Source organism: Apium graveolens, chromosome 5 (assembly GCF_009905375.1).
Source record: "Apium graveolens cultivar Ventura chromosome 5, ASM990537v1, whole genome shotgun sequence".
Classification (NCBI taxonomy): domain Eukaryota; kingdom Viridiplantae; phylum Streptophyta; class Magnoliopsida; order Apiales; family Apiaceae; genus Apium; species Apium graveolens.
The window spans coordinates 308,142,509-308,153,411 of NC_133651.1; positions in this window are offsets into that span (position 1 = coordinate 308,142,509).

Consider the following 10,903-nt stretch of genomic DNA (forward strand, 5'->3'; position numbering starts at 1 on the left):
TCTAAAGCTTTCCATTTATGGATTACTAAATCCTTGCTAATCTTGTTGGTCTGTGACCCTCCTTTGTCAGTTAATCTTTGCCCTTGATCTTGCACTCTTCAAGCTGCTCAGTTGGTCAAAGAGGGGATGACTATCCTCTTAGTCACAGGTTCGAATCCCATGGGAAGAGAATTTATGATTATGCCTCCTGAGCCAGATCCCGTCTCTGAAATGCCGTTTACCTTGGTTCACGTGAGTTGGAGGCTATTTTGTTAACCCGTGGGGTTTACCCAGTGCGCACCCGAAGGGTGGCATCTACAGGTTTCCTATGATAAAAAAAAGATTTCTGATCAAAATTCATGCCTGATAACAAGATTAACTGCAAACTAATTAAAACAAATACATAAATATTGACAGATTAACAAATAAAACTTTTATACACTGAGTGATTACATAAATTCAATAAGTACATTCATCACATGAACTTCTCATAGCATTATTCTTTTCTAATGAGGTCCTTTAGATTTACAAGTACTTGAAGTTCCTTTATGATTTAAGTCGCTCTTAAAGCTTCCAAAAGCTTGAGCCAATCATCCAATGAATAATTATTCAAGTAATCTACTCTAAATCTTGAGAACCTACCAGCTTGTATGTTTAGAAAATGTCCATCCTTAGATATTTTACTCAGCCCCTTTGCCATATGTTCATTAGATCTTTAGTCAAACAATTCTATCTATTTTGCATATTTTCTTTCCCTTTCCTCTCTTTCAGCTTTTTCTTTTGCTCTTCTTTCATCTCTTAGTTTTAGCCATACACACATCACAACCCTCCATGCCCTTGTACTTTTGTCCTTGTCCTTCATTAAGCTAATCACACTCTTAATTTCTATGGTTGAAAGTGTATCCATTAATTTCCTGCCAAGTAGAGTGAAGGAGCCATCCTGATAATAGATTCTGACTTCTATTAATGATACAACCCAAACTTTCACTATTTCTTTAGCTAATTGTTGAAAGGAGTCATCATATGTGATGCACCAGTTTAATAGTAGCTAATCAGTCTAATCAAAGCAATTCCAGATAACCCCCTTTTAAACTTGCAGCTTTTTTAGTTTTTTCCCAATAGTCTTGTAATGAGTTTTGATTGGTGGCTTTAATGAAGGTAGGTTTGAGACTTTTTTTAGAGTGGTTTGGCTTGAAGTGATTTGTATTTTGAGTAAGGTGTTTGCAGTTGGTTTATATAAAAGTTTAGGCTCAGAGGTTAAGGATAATTGAGTGTTTGAGCTTGCATGCTTAATGGTTTGAGTATGTGAGATTTGAATTGGTAGGACATTTTTCTTGGTACCTTCACCACCTTCCCTCTTCTTCCTTCTCATTTCATCTTCTCTTTTCTTATCATCCCTTTTCTTGTCTTCTACTTTGCTGCCAGTTGTTTTAGAAGATTGACTTGGATTTGAGACCGAAGGTTTTTGCTCATTATTCTTCTGCTCATCATCCTTGTCATTTATTGTGTTGACCTATGTAGTTGGCAACATGGTCTCAGCATTTTGTAGGTATCTTCCCAACATCCTAATCGTCTCCTCATGTTTAGCTATTTTTGGGTACTGTGAAGTATCTATACTGTTTAGTTTGTGGAAAAATGTAGGCCACCCCCTTGCTTGGATGTAGATAGGCTTCAGAAAAAGTAGCTATCTGAGCTTTCTTGAGTTCTTTGAGCAATTGGTTATCCTTTGGAATTACTGGATTAACTATGTCAATTATTACATCCAGCTCTGTCAATTATTACATCCAACTCATATGCTCTCATACTTTGAAGATTTCAGGGAGACACCTGCAGACCTCTGTCTAAACCATAGTCATTGACATTGCCTACTATCATCTTCTCCAAAAAGTGTCAACCTTTACTATTACCACTCTTAAAAAATTGATGTTATTGGCCAAAATTCTCTTATAAGTGATGTAGTTGTTGGACAGAGAGACTCTTAGAACTGCTAGTAGTTCATTGAACTCCTTATCTTGACAGGGTCCTATTGTAGCTTTTTGCAGCCTGTCTTTACTAACATCTTGAGGGAGTTTTAATTGCAAAGAACTTTGACTAGAGTGAGTAGTAGATTTTTCAGTCTCTTGAGATTTTGAATATTTACCAGCTTCATTAGAGTGTAGAATCCTGACTTCTATCTCCCTCTTAGTCTTGTTGGCAGGCAAGAGTAATGGATTTGGAAATTCTGGCCTCACAGCTTCAGGAAGAGCAGGTAAAGGAACATTCAAGGCAACCATGATAGCTCCCAAAGAAACTGACAGATTTATCGATATTGAATCAATCGAACGCGACCAATGAATAAAAAAGCAAAATTGTTCTGAATTTGAATATGTTTATGGGAGTCTACCAGAGTCATGATATCTGTAATAACCCCAATTGTAGGAATTTTTGAAACCCTTATGAATAGTGTTTTGCTGATTATGCTGAATAAGAAAACTTTTCATGCCACACTATGTAGGGGTTCTTTTATTGTTATTCTGAGATCTTATTAGCACTCTATATGATATATAAGTGTATGTAAAGATCGTCAGAATCCAAATTTGAACCTTTTGATTTTTCCCGAAAATCCACCAGATACCGAAAGAATTGAGTATAAGGTAACAGGATAAAAAGGATTTAAATTCAAGGATTTTGAGAGAGGATCATAAAAGGAATATAATGTATTGAGAAAGGTTAAGGGAACCTAAGTAATAAGATCCCGGGTATGATCCCTCAAATGATAAATGAAAACGAAAGTTAAGCGAACCGTATAACAGATCAGCGGTCATTAGCCAAGTAATTAGAAGCTAATCAAAGAGATTAGTGGGGATGATGTCATCAAACCAATAAGAAGAGGACAAAGGTGGGAGGGTGACATCACATGGTGACATAAGCATAACCAAGCAGAGTGTGTTGTTGGTTGAATTAGAAGCACAAAAAAGTTACCATGGTAAAAAGGTAATAAAACAAAACAAAACAAATCAAAAATCAACCAACCAATGCAAATCAAAAAAAACACAAAAACACAAAAGCTCTTCCCTTTCTTCAAAGAAAAGCTCTCGGCTTTTTTCTTATTTCAAGAGAAGAATTTTCAAAAATCAAGATCCAACCATTGTTAAATCACAAGGTAATTATCCAAGGTCCCATATGCGTAGTTATGGATATCCTATAAGTTTGAGCTCCTAAATCATTCACAATCTCTTCCTAAAAAATCAAGGAAGAAGATGGTGAATAGTGTTTTTCAAGAACTAAAATTTTTGTTCTTGAAGTTTTGTTTAGATTAAGCTTGGATAAGGACTTTAAAGGGTGATTCCAAGCTAATTACTTGATTCTCCACTCTCCAAGGAAGGTATAACCCCTCCAAACCCTAACTTTATTTGAGTAATTAGGTTTAGTTTTGTTGTTATAATTCATGAGAGGCTTGTTTGTTGTGAATGTAGAGATTAATTGGTTTTGTGAAGTTTTTAGAGTGGTAATTCTTGGATTGTTGATTAATGAACTTAAGTGTAGTTTAAATTCATGTTTAAGAATAGTATAAATTGATAATGTGGAGTTGTTAGGGCTATTATGATGAAGTATGGATGGAGTTTTGATTGGGTTGTGATTGTGAGTTGATTGTGAGATGATTTGGAGTAGTTTAAATTTGGGTAATCGCGTAAACATAGCCGTCGTAATGTCTGATTTACTTTAGGCTGTTTTTTTTCTTAACATCAGGACCCGTGAACTCACTGTTAGGTTTTGACCATTGCCATTAGTAGATAGTTCCTGTTACGAGCTTCATTTTGATATGTAGTTCGTTTGATTCCGATGTACGGTTTACGAGAAACGACCGTTTTAAGTAACGACGTTTCGTGAACGAATCATTACCCATCGCCTTACTTTGAAACATAGGTTAAAGACCTAAAAGGACTAATTGGAGTATGAAAAAATTATGTAAAGTGTATTAGGCAGTTGGTAAGACACTCGCGAAAGAATCGCCTTAAAACTCGTATTGGTTAATTTATTAAAAATGGTGGAGCCGAGCGTACTCGAGCGACTTAAGAGAATCAGTAAGCGCAAAGCGAGCGTTAGAGTCTAAATTGGTTAAAGTATAGATTGATAAGTGAATTTGGTTTAATTCCAACTTATATGTTGTTTATAGGTTACCAGACTCGTCCCAAGCATTTGTAACCCCTAGTCGCTCAGGCAAGTTTTCTATCCGTTATACTGTTGTTGTGATGTATACCATTGTAGATGCATTATCTTGTGCTGGATGCATAATGGTTATTTAGCAAATTCTTGCGATATATTGTAACATGTGATATGGTATATATGCATGCCTGTTTCGTATTCTTGACACATATATCTGTTGATTCAGTTGATAATACCTATGCTAGAGATAAGCGGTATTTGTGTTTAACCTTAGTATATGGGACCCAAATGTGAACATTTTTCTAAAACCGGGAGTCGATGCTCCCGAGTATGTTATATATATTTATGTATATATATAGATATAGTTTTCAAAAATATGAATCGAATAAGGTTTATTCGATAACTTTATTTTTATTAATGAATATTATTTTGAATATTCATTCGAGAACTTATGACTCCGTTTATTTTATTAATGAATATTATTTTGAATATTCATTCGAGGACTTATGACTCAATTTATTTTATTAATGAATATTATTTTGAATATTCATTCGAGGACTTATGACTCCGATTATTTACTAATTATTATTCTTAATTTTATTAAAGAATAATGTGTCGATAATCAAACTCACTTTTGATTATTCAAATAAAGATAATACTTTCGTATAAGTATATCTTTGGTTATTTAATATTCATTGCAAGTATAAGTTTTAAAACTTCTACTTCAATTATTTTTATAAAGATTATTCATTATGGGAATATTATTTAAATAATAATATTCATATATTTTCTAATATATTGGGACTGATTTATTTTGTTAAATCAGCATCACTCCAAACATTCTTAAAAAAAATGTTTTCGAGTCTTCAAAATGATTTTAAAGATTAGGGCGGATCCCAAAACTCATATTTTTATATTTAAGATCCTTCTTTAGAAGGGGATTTAAATACTCGCTCAAAACCTGAGGGATCCGGCTATATGGTGTGTTTTGTATTCGCAACAAGGTTGCTATTCTGATAAAAGAGTTTTTGATTACTTACCCAACACTCGGGAAGTAAAATTCTTGGAACAAGTTAATCCATGAACAGGCATCGCCTCGGAAATATCGGTGAGTTTCCCTTTCCAACTAGATACGACTTCTTGGTGGAGCCGTATCAACAAGTTTCTACTTGGGGAAAGTGGGGACGAGCTTTACGTTTCAAAGTCATGGATTTCATCTGAACTAGGAGTGGCGTAAGTGGTCGAGTGGCGCCGGCCCAGCCTTATTATATTGGCCCAAATGGCCTGGAAGTTCCGCAAAATGGTACATTCCTTAGGAGTCCAGTGTTCGGTTGACAAGTAAATCCGACAGGTTCTCCTCTATATGTAGAAAATGGTGGGGTGGTACTACCACGACTGATCATCGTAAGTGGTCTTCCTGGCGCGGCAAACTCCCGTAATGAGTTCACCATCCAATTGGATATTTCTGCAATACTACCCAGAGCACTTCGATAGAAAGGCTACGGTTGGGCGATTGTTGAGTGTTGGCAGGGTCGAGTTTTCGAAATGATGTTTGCATCAAGTGAAGTAATTCGTAACTTCATTTTATTTTGATGATATTTTAAAGATTGATTCTATACAAGTTTTGTCCTGTAGCTTAATCTACGGGAAGAACTATTTATACATTGAACGGTGGTAGTTCAAGTGGTATTCAGAAAAGATATAAGTATATTGGAGTATCTTGTAACTTCATCTTTTAAACTTATATCTAGTAAATGATTACCTTGTGTATGTCAAAGATTTTCAGGAAAAAAACGTTGAGACAAGATTAGATATATGAGATCACCTTGCAATGATATTTTTATACAGTTGTAAACTGGAACTCTGTGGATGTTATACATGTCAGAGGATTTCAAATATTGTGAAAAGTATATATATATATATATGTATATATATACTGAATATTTTGCGACTTGTTCGAGTTAAGATATCAGTTTGGTTCATTTCTTTTGACCAAGAGTTTCGTGAGTACTATGAGAATACTCATATATTGTTAATCATTATACATATTATTTTGGTGGGCTTGTTGCTCACCCTTGATTTCTTCTTTCATCACACAACAACAGATAGAAAAGATGAACAGGACCAAGCTTCCAATTCGCAAGCGGTTAGGAAACGTTCCGCAGTTTTCTGGAAGCATTGATGCCGCTGTAGCTGAGGTAGAAATTACCAATAGGCTAGACTTTCAACTTCTAAAGTACCAGACTTATGTATCTATATGAATTGTAATAATGGCAAAGAAATGTAAAATTATTCAGAAACCTTTTTAAGGTGTAACGGTTTATAATTGTGGAATACAAGGACTTGTGATATCTTTGGGTATTCATCTCTGAGACTATAACGGGTTGTGGTGTGTGTTAGTGTGGGGTCACAGCATGAGGTTATTTATTATTAATTAAGTGAAGTGATATTGTGGAAAGAAAGACTGTGATGACCCGGATCCCTGACCCCGGATCTGGGGGTGTTATAGAAATGGTATTATAGCTAAGCGTTATAAACCTCAGAGATGATGCAGCATTATGATAATAAGTTCACTAAGATAATAAGAACTCTTGCCAAGTTCATAGTCGGACTACTTAAAGTAGCACAGACAGTTAAAACCCTTACGGGAACCCTTATAAATATCATGATAGTAACATAGTTCATTCTCGTATAGGGAAGCGGGGCACCAAACCCTGAGGTTCAGGAACACCAGCATGAGGATGTTTTATTACATTTTGGAGATCAAATTGTGAATCCGATAGAGTACCCTAATGAGGGACCGGATGAGATTCATATTGAGAATGTTGCGGTTGAGGATGTTATCCCAGAAGGGATTGTTGCTGAGGAGGATCTCGTGGAGGATCCTGACGGGAATGAAGAGAGGACCGCTGAGGAATTGATGACCGTAGTCAGGGCGACTACCAGAGCAAGAATGGCCGTGAGGGTGGCACTAGAGGATGAAGAGTTACCAAGGGCACAAAGGTTAATGAGGGCAGAAGGAGTGGGACCTTCCACGACACCAATTATACCAGTATCAGACCCTCTTCTAGAGGTTCCTGTAGACATCCATGAGGTTCCCGCAATTCCTGTTCCCTCCCCTGTACAGAGCCCAGCACCTACTGAGGAAATGCCACCTTTATCTCCTGCACCATTGTCACCTGACACCGTGCTTGGTTATCCATTTGGATCTCCTAGGTCTGCACCACCTGCACCCCATGGACTGCTAGATGCTACCACTCAGGCTTCTCTTATCGCCAATTATCATATGACGTTGGGTGGCCTGTCTGAGGCCCGTAATGTTAGAAGTGATCTGTTGGACCGACTTACTGCACCGAGGATTGAGGGCGGAGTACTTCCGGTAGGATTAGCGTATAGCATGGAAAGGATTGAGGCTACCACCCGTGTTACAGCTAGAGGCCATCTTGAGGGTCAGATTGATCCAACTCTACTTGCAACTATCTTAGACCTCATCACCTCTGTGATGGAGCAGGTTCGGGATGTCGTGCGTGCCCGTATTTCTTGATCCATGGTAGTGTACAGAGCCAGAGCGATCAGACAAGGGTTTCATGAAGCACCGTTTTTGGAGGATTAGCCTAAGTTATGAATGATTAGTTTTAATGACGAGATGATTATCTATGGTAGTACTTTTGGGATAGAAGCGATCAGATCAAATGATGTAATTCTCTTTAATGTGTTCAGTAGTTGTACCCTCGAACAAATGGTTATGTATATATTCGTTAATTTCAGTTCAGATCAGTTTGTTTGTGATAAGTACATATTGTTAATTGCACTATTAACACTTAAGAGTGTGTCATGAAGTTTATAGAACTTGAGAATTCATAATTTGCAATCATGCAAGGACAGAACGAAGGAAAGAATTAAGCAAAGTAAGTAAGACAAATATCCAGAGATTCTCAAAAAAAAAAAAATTCCAAGCATTATGCCCCCACGAGGGATAAGATATAAGGAACCCAGAATATAATGAAGTGGAAGATGAAAATTTTAAATTAAAAGATGACCCCAATTATGGGGAGTAGGAAGAAATATTTAGACTGAGAAAACAAAAGTCGAGCAAGGTAGGAAGAACTAGGATGGTACTCCTATTGGGCAATCCATGGACCTGCCTAAAACAAAACTTATACTTTTACCCCTAACCACCACCTTGAGGAAATAATGTGGTATGAAATTCTTTCAGGACCTTTAAGTCGCTAAGCTCTCAGAGTTCCAAGGAACAGGCTGACCCAGTCGAGGCAAGAGCCTGGCTAAAGGAAATATAGGAATCATTTGAGATTCTAAATGATTGACGAATCACAAAAGACTGTTTCTGTCACTTACCCTCCTAAGAGAGAGACCACCCACTGGTGAAAGACCAAGAAAGGCACGGAGCAAGAGGTTATGATACACTGATTAAAGTTCAGTCAATTGTTTTCGAGAAAGTAAATCCCAAGGTTAGGGAGTGTAAAAGTTTTAAGAGCTAGAACAAAGACGGACGAATATGAGGAATTATGAATCTAAGATTGTAAAAGTTGTAAAGATTCGTTCGGAGGACAAGAACCCCAGAACGATAAGGAAAATAAAAAGAAAATGAAGTGGAAAGGAATATAAAGGCAATAGAGTTTGAGGAATGATAAGGAAGTTGGGTATGAGGAAACCCTAAAGACTTGTAGCAATAGAAATAGAAAAGTATGTGATCATCAAGATGAGGGTGATTCACCATGAGTTAAAGTTGACGGTTGAAGGCATAAGAGATACATATATTTTATCCCCTTTAAGTTGGGAGGATTCGAGGAAACCTTGAGATGATTCGAAGGATAAATAATGAGACGCGGATAGACTGAGGAGACAAGGAAGTAAGAAACTAGGAAATTGGATGAAGGAAGTAACCTTCAAAAATGGAAAGTGTATGTAACACCTGTGACTTGATACCCAGAAAGGGAGACGCCAGGTATGAAAGATATCCCAACATTGAGATGTCATCTCAATGTTAAGATAAACAACAAAAGTAAATAAGGATTTATTAAGAAGAAGTTCACGTTAAACACGACCAATATCTTCCAGAACATCCCTGTTGTCATTACCAAGTTAGGAACGAAAAGCGGGTAACCATTATTATCTTTTGAAGGCCATATGGGTTGACCTCAATTTGAATAAGGATACTATTGTGAAATTGGTATAGACTATCGAGGTGGGAATGATTAAATAAGATAATCTATCAAGGACATATGACTTGATTTATCCATGGAAGGATGCAAGTACCTTTTTGAAGGTGGAATTAAGGATAGAACCTCAATAACTTGAAATGAATCCTAGGGGAATGCATAAGGTGGGCATTTCACCCTTAATAGGGATAGTATGAGTTTTGACAGTATGAATTGGAAAGGATTAAGGTAACAACAACCTTTAAGGATCAGTGGAGAAATTTTTTCAGAAGTATTTAGACAATGATTCTGGTATTAGTAAATGGTATCTTGATATGCCCTGTGCTTAGGGTGTACCTGATGAAGGATTGAAGGATAACCTTAGAGGTTTTACAAGGAGAAAGGTAATATTCAAAGTTCTCAAGAGTAAAAATGTTGATAAAGGAAATATGACGTAATTATAATGATTCCAAGTGGGGCACGTGTTAAACCATGAGAAAGTATGGATCGAACCAGTAAAGGTCGAAACTGTTCAGGGCAATTAGGGCCTAAGATAAAAGATGTTCTAAGTATGATTGAGAGTCAGTCGTGACAGTGATTAACCTCTAAAGACTGAGGCAATAACTCATGGAAAAATGGTGATATTTTTTTTACTCATCAGATTTTAAGGAAAACATCTTCACATAAGTAGTGATTGAAGTGAGGTAGAAATTGAATTGGAGGTGGTTAAAAGGATATTGATTGTAAGGAAATTTTACTATCCGGAAAGGACAAAGAGGTGGCCAACACTTTAAGTGTAAGAGGACAATTATTGGCGCTCGTGCCAGAAGAATACAGTAATAATGGTTAAAGCCGTGAAGGTTGTATTATGGTTTTAAAGATCGACATTCCTTCTGATGACTGTGCAATACCCAACCGTAATAGTAGTTTGGCAAAGGTTTAATTCGTATAATCGCCATGAGCGGGCTATCTATCTTAGAAGGAACTACCCTGAGGATAATCCAGGACCATGTTTCAAAAAGGACTAAATGAACCTTCGAGTTAAGTCTTCTATCGAAGGTATATGATTAAGAACGGTATTAACCTGCTATCGTTGCTTTGATTGAAACTCTTCTGCAATTTTATCTGCTTCATGTCATGAAAGTACGTCAGATTTTGAAGTGTTCTTCATGAATTATGAATGGTGATTATGTTAACTCCTTAGAAGAATTTGATACGACATGTATGGACTCAGTATGGTTAGCTATTAAGATTTCATAGAAAATGAATAACTACAGTAGGTCAGCGATGGACCACAGTAATGCAGCAATGATTCTGCAAGTAATGAGTCGATTACAACCATGAGAGTTGTATTGGAATGGATATTGAGATTGAGTACCACTAATCGGGTCGTGGTGGTGTATAAGTTATCATTGATAGACTAATCAAGTAGATTATCTACCTATTGAATACTTATTCCTTATTATCAATGGAGAGTCCTATTACTATACGAGGAAGGTTGTAGTGCAAGCATAGAATTCTAGTAATGATGATGTCTAGAATGAGATCCCAGATTCGATTTTCGATGTCGAAGGAGTTTCAAAGGTGATTGTGTATAAGCTTGAGGAGGAGCATGGTTC